Here is a 9,741-nt window from a genome sequence, read left to right as displayed (position 1 = left end):
AAAAAAAAAAAAAAGAAAAGGAAAGGAGAGAGGGAAAAGGGTTAATGAACCAGTCCTGGCCTGATCCAGATGGCCATTAATGTATTGCAGGGAAGACTCTTCAATCTAGCGGCAGATCCTGGGTGCTGATCACGAGTGACAGCAAGACAGGGTCTGTCAAGGAGGCCATGTCTAGGTGAGGAAGTTTTGCTCAGTTTATGGCCCTCGAGTCCTCCGGTGAAGATTTATAGTAAAGGGTAATAAGGGAAAACTTTATCTAGTTGGGTGTTATCTCTGTTGATTAGGTGAATATCTGGACCCTGTTGGTTTGATGCCTTTTGAAATTTTCTAAGATGGAGTCACTTATGCCAAGGTGCTCTATACAAAAAGTGAAGGCTTTCAGAGCCTGGTGGGCCACAGACCCCCATGGCCTTGGGAGATTGAGGTTGACTAATGATGTCAGAGCAATATGTGAACTGTCCACAAGAAAGAGAATGGAAACCACCTGCAGTTAGAGACCCTCAGAACACTGCCCCACCCTCACCCATCAGCAGAGCAGCCAGGGACCAGAGGGGCTACCCAAAAGGATCAGGCCATCTGGATCAGGCCAGGACTGGTTCATTAACCCTTTTCCCTCTCTCCTTTTCTTTTCTTTTCTTTCTTTTTTTTTTTTTTTTTTTTTTGGCAACGTCTCACTCTGTCACCCAGGCTGGAGTGCAGTGGTGCCATCTCAGTACACTGCAACCTCTGCCACACGGGTGGTCTGTCCCCAGGAGTCCAGAGGAAAACCTCCCCACTTCCCTCACCCCTCATCCCTCAGCCTGCAGAGAGGACGATAGACCATAAAGTTCTATTTCTCACTCACCTAAGTCATTGGCCTGAGGCTCCTTCTACATTGCCTGGCTCACTCCCTGAAATTCTCCTTCCCTGTTCCCAAACTCTATACCCACAGTGAACCCCCTAGGACAGCAGGAGACCTAGAGGCAGAATTGGTGGGGAAGGGATTGGGTGGGCGCATGTGTAGCCAGGGCTGTGAACACCTCACAGAAGTGTCTGGGTGTCAGCAATGCCCAAGCAGCAGGACGACTCTTGGGCCCCTAGAAATGGCACTCCATCCGGTCTGAGACCACCTCCTGAGGCAAAGGGGAAGAATCCCAACCACCTGAGATCGAGTTTGCACCATTTCCCTCTTTTGCTTCCCCTCCTCCAAGAGGGCTTGAAACTGACATTAAGTAAAATGATAGAAAAATACAGTGCTATTTCTTTTCTTGTCAAGACAGAGTCTCCCTCTGTTGCCCAGACTGGAGTGCAATGGCACAATCTCAGCTCACTACACCCTCCTCCTCCCAGGTTCAAGTGAGTCTCCAGCCTCAGCCTCCTGAGTAGCTGGGATTACGGGCACCTGCCACCACACCCAGCTAATTTTTATATTTTTAGTAGAGACAGGGTTTTGCCATGTTGGCCAGGCTGGTCTCGAGCGCCTGACCTCAGGTGATCTGCCCGCCTCGGCCTCCCAAAGTGCTGGGATTTCAGGCGTAAGCCACCACGCCCGACCATAAAGTTCTATTTCTCACTCACCTAAGTCATTGGCCTGAGCCTCCTGCTACATTGCCTGGCTCACTCCCTGAAATTCTCCTTCCCTGTTCCCAAACTCTGAGATACAAGATTCTGGAGGAAGGGGAGAGATACTGAAGGAAAGATGAGCTCCCATCAGGAGGCGCGTGTGCATCACTCTTATGGGGTTGGAACGTGGCTCTGCCACTTACCAGCCACGAGCTTCTACCAAGCTCATAACACCTCTGAACCTGGCTCTTCCCATCTGTAAACTAGGGATAACGAGCCCCACCCCAGAGAGCTGTGAATGGGCTGGCTCAGATAGTGTGGTGCACTCCTTCACCCTCACCAGCAGCCTCTGTTTGCCCATCGGCACCATGAGAAGCTGGACCAGCTGGTCACCCAGATGACTTTCTAGCTGTATGGTTAGCTGGCCGGGCCAGGCTGCCTTTCTGTAACCAACACGATGTTCCAGTCTGAAACAGAAACTTCTGCCAAGAATGCAGCTAGAGCTCAGGAGGGAGGAGCGCCTCGGCCCTGATTACATGCTGCTGAAGGCTCTGGCCAGCTATAGCCAGGCCCAGTACCCACCACACAGCTGTCAGAATGAATGACCCTTTATACCAGGCCTGTCCTAGAGACCCCAGCCATCAACCTGGTGCCACAGACAGCCCCCCACACCACCCTCAGTCTAGGGTCCCCTTCCCACACCCACACACATTTTCTAAGTGGCTGAGTGGAGGGGGCTCGTGTCAGAAGCCACAGACAGGTGAAGCTGGTTGCCTGCCCAGTCACAATGTGCAGGTGTAAGAAAGGCTGCTCACCTGGAAGTCGGGCCTCCCGGTGGACAGAATCCGGCCTCTGCAGCCTCTTCCCCAGGACTCTGTTCAGAGCCACTCAGAGCCCAGGCATTCCAAGGAGAAGCAGGTAGATATAGGCCTTTTCGCCTACGGTGTTCACCTTGTTAGTTCTGGGGCGAGGAGAGAAAGGGGGCGTGAGAAAGGGGGGGATGGAAGGAGGTGCTGAAGGAAAAGAAAGGACACCCAGGTCCCTGCCTAGAAACCTTCCTGCTGCCCACAACAGGAAGGGGCTGCCCCGCAGGACTCGGCAGGGTTCCAGAGCATGGCTTTCCCATTCCAAACTGTGCTGACAGGAGCCCACTCCCCTGTCCTCCAAGGTAATGAGCTGCCCGCAGTGTGCACACCTGCACACACGCACACCACACTTGCACACACACGTGCCCGCACACACACGCCTGGTGCAGCTGCCTGGTTCTCTTCCGAGAACCCGTGTCCAAACCTCTCCTTCCATATAACCCTCGCACACAAAGGGCTGCGCGTTCCCCAGTTCCTAGATGACACTTGGCTGACCCCTACATGCCCAGGACTTGGAGCACACACCAAGCTTCTAACAGGTGTAATCTCCCTCACCTCTACCCTGGGAGCGCAAAAAAAAGAAAACCCTCACAAGTTTAATCCCCCGCGGGACCTCCTATTACGCCTACCCTTTGGGGGGTTAATGGTTGGGGGCTAGAGTTAGGCAGGCCCTGAGTGGGGCCCTACAGGGGCCACTGGCCACGTGTGGCTCCTGGGAACCCGAGGATGGCTCCTGTGAGCAAAACCACACACACCAGATCTCGAAGACTTGGTGGAAAAAAATGTGAAATAGCTCATTAATGATTTTATATTAATTACAGGTTGAAATAACATTTGAGATATAGTGGGTTCCATGACATATGTTATTAACATTCTATTGGCCGGGCGCGGTGGCTCAAGCCTGTAATCCCTTCATTTTGGGAGGTTGAGGTTGGTGGATCACAAGGTCAGGAGATTGAGATCACCCTGGCCAATACAGTAAAACTCTGCCTCTACTAAAAATACAAAAATTAGCCGGGTGTGGTGGCAGGTAGCTGTAATCCCAGCTACCCGGGAAGCTGAGGTAAGAGAATCGCTTGAATCCAGGAGGTGGAGGTTGCAGTGAGGCGAGATCCCGCCACTGCACTCCAGCCTGGTGACAGAGCGAGACTCAGTCTCAAGAAATATATGGTTCGCATTATATTTCTATTGGCCAGCCCTAGATTTCACTATTCCCTCCCCTCCCAGCACTCTGAGAGCAGCAAGGGGCACTTGGATGGGAAGGCAGCCAGAGACAGCCATGAGAGGCCTCAAATGCCAGGCTGATGGGTCTGGAGGTGCCCTCTGGGTGACAGGGAGCCATGGCATTGGGACATGGTTCTCATCAGGCCAGTTCTGTGTGCTCATCATCCGGAAGACAGCTCCCAGCCTCAGGCCGGCCCACTGGAGCGAGGAAGAGATGGGATCAGAAAGATGGTACTTTCAGGTGGGAAAGGGAGACAGGAATGCCTGGCGGAGAACAGTATCTGAGCAAAGGCTCAGAAGCAGCAGAGTGGGCGTGCCGGGGGGCCTAGAGAGGAAGGAAACAGAGACAGGTTCAGAGAGTGGAGGAAGAAAAGAGGGTAGGGAAGAGGAGATCAGAGGAGCTAGCTTTGAATGAAGTGGTCAGTCCTCCTCATCAGAGCCCTCCACTCTCAGGTTTTCAAGAAAATCTCCCAACCGCATTCCTCCCACAGGAAGGAAGGCCCAGGTACATGTCAGCCTCCCTCGCCCCTCTCTGAGCCCAGCATCCCTGACGCCACCTGAGCTGCCTGTGTCGGGAGCTGGCCTAGAGTCAGGCTTGGAACCCATGGAGGACAGAGAGGGAAAGCAGCAGCCTTGGGGCCAACCTTTGCCCCTTCTTCCTGCCCCGAGATGACCTCAGCTCCTGGTCCAAGTTAGGAGGCTCAGGCTCTTGAGGAGGCCTGTTTTTAATTTAGCAGGAGGCGCATCTTCAAAGGTCTTGGGCTTCTCAGGGAACAGAGCCCAGGGGCCCACTCCTTCCTCCTTTATTCTGGAAACAAGCACCAAGGCAGTGGGGACAGGTGTTCTTATCATGGCCACTGGCCTTTGGGAGGCAAAGATCCAGACAGATGAAGGCATTGGTGCCAGAGGTGCCTTTTCTGCCTATCCGGGGATTTGAGGGGATAGAAGGCTTGTCCACAAACTATGGACTGAGGGTCACATTGCCTATTTTTGTACAGCCTGTGAGCTGAGAATAGTTTCACTTTTTTTGTTTTCTGTGACAGTGCTCTGTCACCCAGGCTGGAGTGCAGTGACCTAATCTCGGCTCACTGCAACCTCCACCTCCCAGGTTCAAGTGATTCTCCTGCCTCAGCCTCTCAGTGGCTGGGATTCCAGGCATGTGCCACCATGCCTGGCTAATTTTTGTATTTTTAGTAGAGACAGGGTTTCACCATATTGGCCAGGCTGGTCTTGAACTCCTGACCTCAGGTGATCCTCATGCCTTGGCCTCCCAGAGTGCTGGGATTACAGGAGTAAGTCACCATGCCTGATCACAGATGACTCTTAAACAACCTGGGGGTTGGGGTGCCAACCTCCTGCACAGTCGAAAATCCATGTATAACTTTTGACTACCCCAAAACTTTACTAATAGTCTACTAGAAACCTTAACAATAACATAACCAATTAACACATATTTTATGTATGTGTTACATACTGTCTTCTCACATTAAAGTAAGCTAGAGAAAATAAAATGCTACTAAGAAAATCCTAAGAAGGCCTGATGCAGTGGCTCACACCATAATCCCAGTGCTTTGGGAGGCCAAGGTGGATGGATCACTTGAAGCCAGGAAATCAAGACCATCCTGGCCAACATGGTGAAACCCCCATCTCTACTAAAAATACAAAAATTAGCCAGATGTGGTGGTGCACACCTGTAGTCCCAGCTACTTGGGAGGCTGAGGCAGGAGGATCACTTGAGCCTGGGAAGCAGATGCTGCAGTGAGCCAAGATTGTGCCACAGCACTCCAATCTGGGCAACAGAGTGAGACCCTGTCAAAAAGAAAGAGAGAGAGAAAGAGAGAGAGAGAGAAGGAAGGAAGGAAAAGGAAGGAAGGAAGGAAGGAAGGAAGGAAGGAAGGAAGGAAGGAAGGAAGGAAGGAAGGAAATCCTAAGGAAGAGAGAAGGCATTGACAGTACTATACTGTATTTATCAATCCCATAAGGTTACACTGTCTGTTCACAAGACGAACCATCTATCTGAATAACGGCAGCATCTGCAGTGGCAGGCCTCAATCTGCAGTACGTACCAAGCAATTCAGCTTTCCCTTATCATGTCATGACTTTTCTCTGCTTCTTGGGAGCACCTCCAGCATCACTAGTGGCACTTCGTATGGGTCCCATTATGTTATTCAAGGCTTATGGTATTGCGCTAAACACAATTAAAAATACACCAGAGCGGGGAGAGATCACTTTGTCTGCCACACGCAATTTACTGGAGAGATGACTGCTCATGCGGAGGTGATTAGCATCACACAGTGCTCTAAGCAGATACGTGCAACACTTGAGCTCCCCAAAATAGCAATAGGAGGTCGCTATGGAATTATTACCGTAGTAGCGTACGTACCAGAGTTAATTTTATACAGTTATGATTTAATACTGCATCCTTGCATTGTTTACATCTCTCTCAACTGTGAATGGTGCCATGTACGATCTTAAGTGTATGCATATGTTTTGATAAATTTTAACTTCTCATAATGGATTTGTGTACATTTTATTGTAGTAAATGATAAAATACACTCGTATCTACATATATTTTAAGTATTCATGACATACCTAACTTTTTCTTAATTTTTTCAATATTTCTAGGATACACATATGATTCATCTGTGAGTTTTTTCAAATTATGGCAAATCAGTAAAAGTTCCAATATGTTCATTGAAAAGAATCCACATATAGGTGGACTTCACAGTTCACATCCATGTTACCCAAGGATCAACTGTGTGTCCTAATTTATGTACCCAGTCCCCTACTGGTGGACATTTGGGTTGCTTCCAATTTTTTGCATTTACAAAAAAAAAAAAAAAAAATGCTGCAATGGGCTGGGCATGGTGGCTCACACCTGTAATCCCAGCACTTTGGGAGGCCGAGGCAGGTGGATCATGAGGTCAGGAGATCGAGACCACCCTGGCCAACATGATGAAACCCCATCTCTACTAAAAATACAAAAATTAGCTGGGCATGGTGGCACACACCTGTAGTCCCAGGTACTGGGGAGACTGAGGCAGGAGAATTGTTTGAACCCGGGAGGCAGAGGGTGCAGTGAGCCAAGATCATGCCACTGCACTCCAGCCTGGTGACAGAAAAAAACTCCATCTCAAAAAAAAAAAAAAAAAAGTAGCAATGAATAGCCTTATGTACTTGTTGCTTCACCCGTGAGTGAGTATATCTGTAGGATAAATTCCTACAGGGTATGTGTGTTTGTAGATTTGATGGGTAATGCCAAATAGTCTACCACACAGACTGATCCATTTACAATTTACCAGCAATACATGAAAACAGAGTCAGAATTTGAATTCAGAACCATTTGGTTCCAAAGCCAGATCTTCTGCTGCACCATGGCCATCACTGCTGGCACCAGAAAGGTTTTTCTGATCACTTAGGCCACCTCCAAGTCTTGAGTCTTCCTGCTTACCTGCCTAGAATCCCGTCTTCTCCCCTAGGAGTGCTCAGCCCTACCAAATGGTCCCTATGTTTGAGACAATCTCTGCTTCCCCTGAAATCCTGTCCACCCACAGTCAGGCCTAGCTGATTTCCTCTTGTTTCCTGGGGTTACACGTTTCCCTCCAACACCCTTGAGGACAGAGATGGTGCCACATGTCTGCAGTAGGACCGAGGCATGGTGTCTGTAGGTGGGCTGGACTTGATGGATGTGTGCTAAATACGTGTGCAGGATGTTCATGCCAGACACACAGATGTTGTCCCCGGTTCCACCTTCTCGTTCATCCTCAATATTCAACTAATACCAAATCCTGTGGATCCTACCATCTCCATATTTCTAGAATCTTCCCACTTGTCTCATCTGGCTGCCACCTCCTAGTCTGGGCCACCATAACTCTCACCTAGAATACTGCAGTGGCCTCTTGCCTGGTGTCCCTGCCTCCACACTCACCCCTTGCCCTCCGTCTCCACATTCACTCTCTCTCACTTTGTGGACGAAACTGCGGTCTTCCAAAACCCATTCTCTCCTTCCCCTAGTAACAGAACCCCTGCATTTTTTTTGGCTGGGCCCATGGCCACTTAACTGAAGCCCTCCTTTCCCAGCCTGCTCTACAGCTAGGGGGCATGATGTGACTAAGCTCTGTCATCACGGGCGGGAGCACTTGGGATAGATGCAACTTCCAGGCTGTGGCCTAAAAGGGGATGCGCACACCTCCTCCTGCTCCTGCCCTTCCCATGGGCCGGGACCTGACAAACAGCCACCTTAGACCTCAGGAGGGAGGCAGGGCATTGACAACAGCAGAGCAGCAAAGCAGGAGGGGCTTAGGAGGCCTCTGGGCAAAGTGGGGGTTGCCTGGCAGGGACGCTCCAAACAGGACCCCTGGCTGTGAGCACCGGTGACCTGGCCTCAGTACCTGAAATCCAGCCTGCAAATCATTTCTGAGAGTGTGAGGGATACAGCAGGAGACAACACAAAATGTCTTTTGATTTAGAAATTTCTTGGGAGTTGACTTGGGAGCTTTGCCATTGAAATGTCAGTCTCCTGGGTTCCTGCCTCACACGTAGGTGCACAAGCAAGCAAGCACGCACACACACGTGCATTCACACATGAGTGTGTTCATGTCCAGTAACTCTGTGCTAGGATAGAATGCGGCCTTTTCCCCTCCTTCCATCCTCACGTTGCTTTCAGGCAGCCTGAATTCCTCTTCCCTGACGTCTGCAGCCTCCTGCTGTAAGCAGTCAGGCACTGAGAACAAGGTTCTCCGTGGTCCTTTCTACCAGGTCAGCTCTCTGCTACCTGCGCTCAAGGAATAGCAGCCAAGATGGTCCCCAGAAAGAAGATCAGCACACGTGCGCGGTATGCACGTGCAGATACCCTCTTTAATCTCCAACCGTGAGGGTCTACTGTGGGGTAGCTGCTTAGGTGGACCTTGCAGGACCCACAAACATGCAGAAGCTGCAGCCCCTACTCTCAGGAAGGAAGGAGGCATTGGTTAGTGGCATCGGTAACATTGTGTCATTCAGAGCTTCGATCTCTGTATGAACCGTCATGTTTCCCAGGCTGTGATCCCCACCTGCTGAGGCCACCTGGCCAGTCCTCTGCCAAGTTTCCCTAAGTATGTCTGGAGATTCCCAAAGTGTATGTCATATAGACTCTTATGTAACAGGAAAGAACAGCTCATAAACATGAATTTATTCCACTGTTAAAAAATGTTCTTCTTGGCCAGGTGCGGTGGCTCACGCCTGTAATCCCAGCTCTTTGGGAGGCTGAGGCAGGCAAATCACGAGGTCAGGAGATCAAGACCATCCTAGCTAATATGGTGAAACCCTGCCAAAAATACGAAAAATTAGCCAGGCGTGGTGGCGCACGCCTCTAGTCCCATCTACGCGGGAGGCTGAGGCAAGAGAATTGCTTGAACCTGAGAGGCAGGGGTTGCAGTGAGCCGAGATCACGCCACTGCACTCCAGCCTGGTGACACAGCAAGACTTCATCTCAAAAAACAAACAAAAATGTTCTTCCATGGTTCCCTTGGCTGGAATCAAGTCCCCTCTCCCACTGACAACCCAAGGCTCCCTGTTGTGCCCAGGTGACCCCTCCCCTCTGAGAGCCAACTTTGTCCTGGGCCACCTCCTGGGTCTGCCTCTCTTTCTAAGAAGGACTCCTGTCCAGAGACTTCTCTGACCCATAGACAGATGGCCTCCCCATGTCCTCCTCTACAGCTCTGTGCACTCCAACCAGGCTACACCACACTAGGGCCCCCACAACAATGAGTGTAACCATCCCCGTTGAATGCATACGAAGCCTGGGCTCCAAGTGACTATGGGTCCCCCCCTCAGTCCCGCAGCCAGGCAGGGCAGAGGCCAAGACCCCAGCCCACCTCTCCCCATCATGCTCACCTGCCAGCATCATACTCACTCATCGGGCATCTGGACGGTGGAGTGGATGGGGTTTTTTAACACTGGGCAACTGGAGAGGATATGTGAGTTTGGGCGGTAGTAGGCAGTGGAAAGAACTGGACTAAAGATGTGGATAAAGGAGTCATTTAAGGTGGAGTGGCAGGAAGACAAAGGGAAGAGGTTAGGGCCTTAGAATGGCAGCTGCAGAACGGAAGACTATTTTGGCCTCTATTTT

At 50.7% G+C, this 9,741-nt stretch overlaps 1 pseudogene; it reads right to left on the bottom strand.

Moving 5' to 3' along the window:
* The window catches only part of LOC108282696, a 47,316-nt pseudogene extending 37,787 nt beyond the window's left edge, over positions 1 to 9,529 (bottom strand).
* Positions 9,530 to 9,741: the final 212 nt, after the last annotated feature.

Source organism: Cebus imitator, unplaced genomic scaffold, assembly GCF_001604975.1.
Source record: "Cebus imitator isolate Cc_AM_T3 unplaced genomic scaffold, Cebus_imitator-1.0 Scaffold248, whole genome shotgun sequence".
Taxonomy (NCBI): domain Eukaryota; kingdom Metazoa; phylum Chordata; class Mammalia; order Primates; family Cebidae; genus Cebus; species Cebus imitator.
Note: the sequence above shows the minus strand (reverse complement) of the source record. Positions and strands in the feature narration are given on the sequence as shown.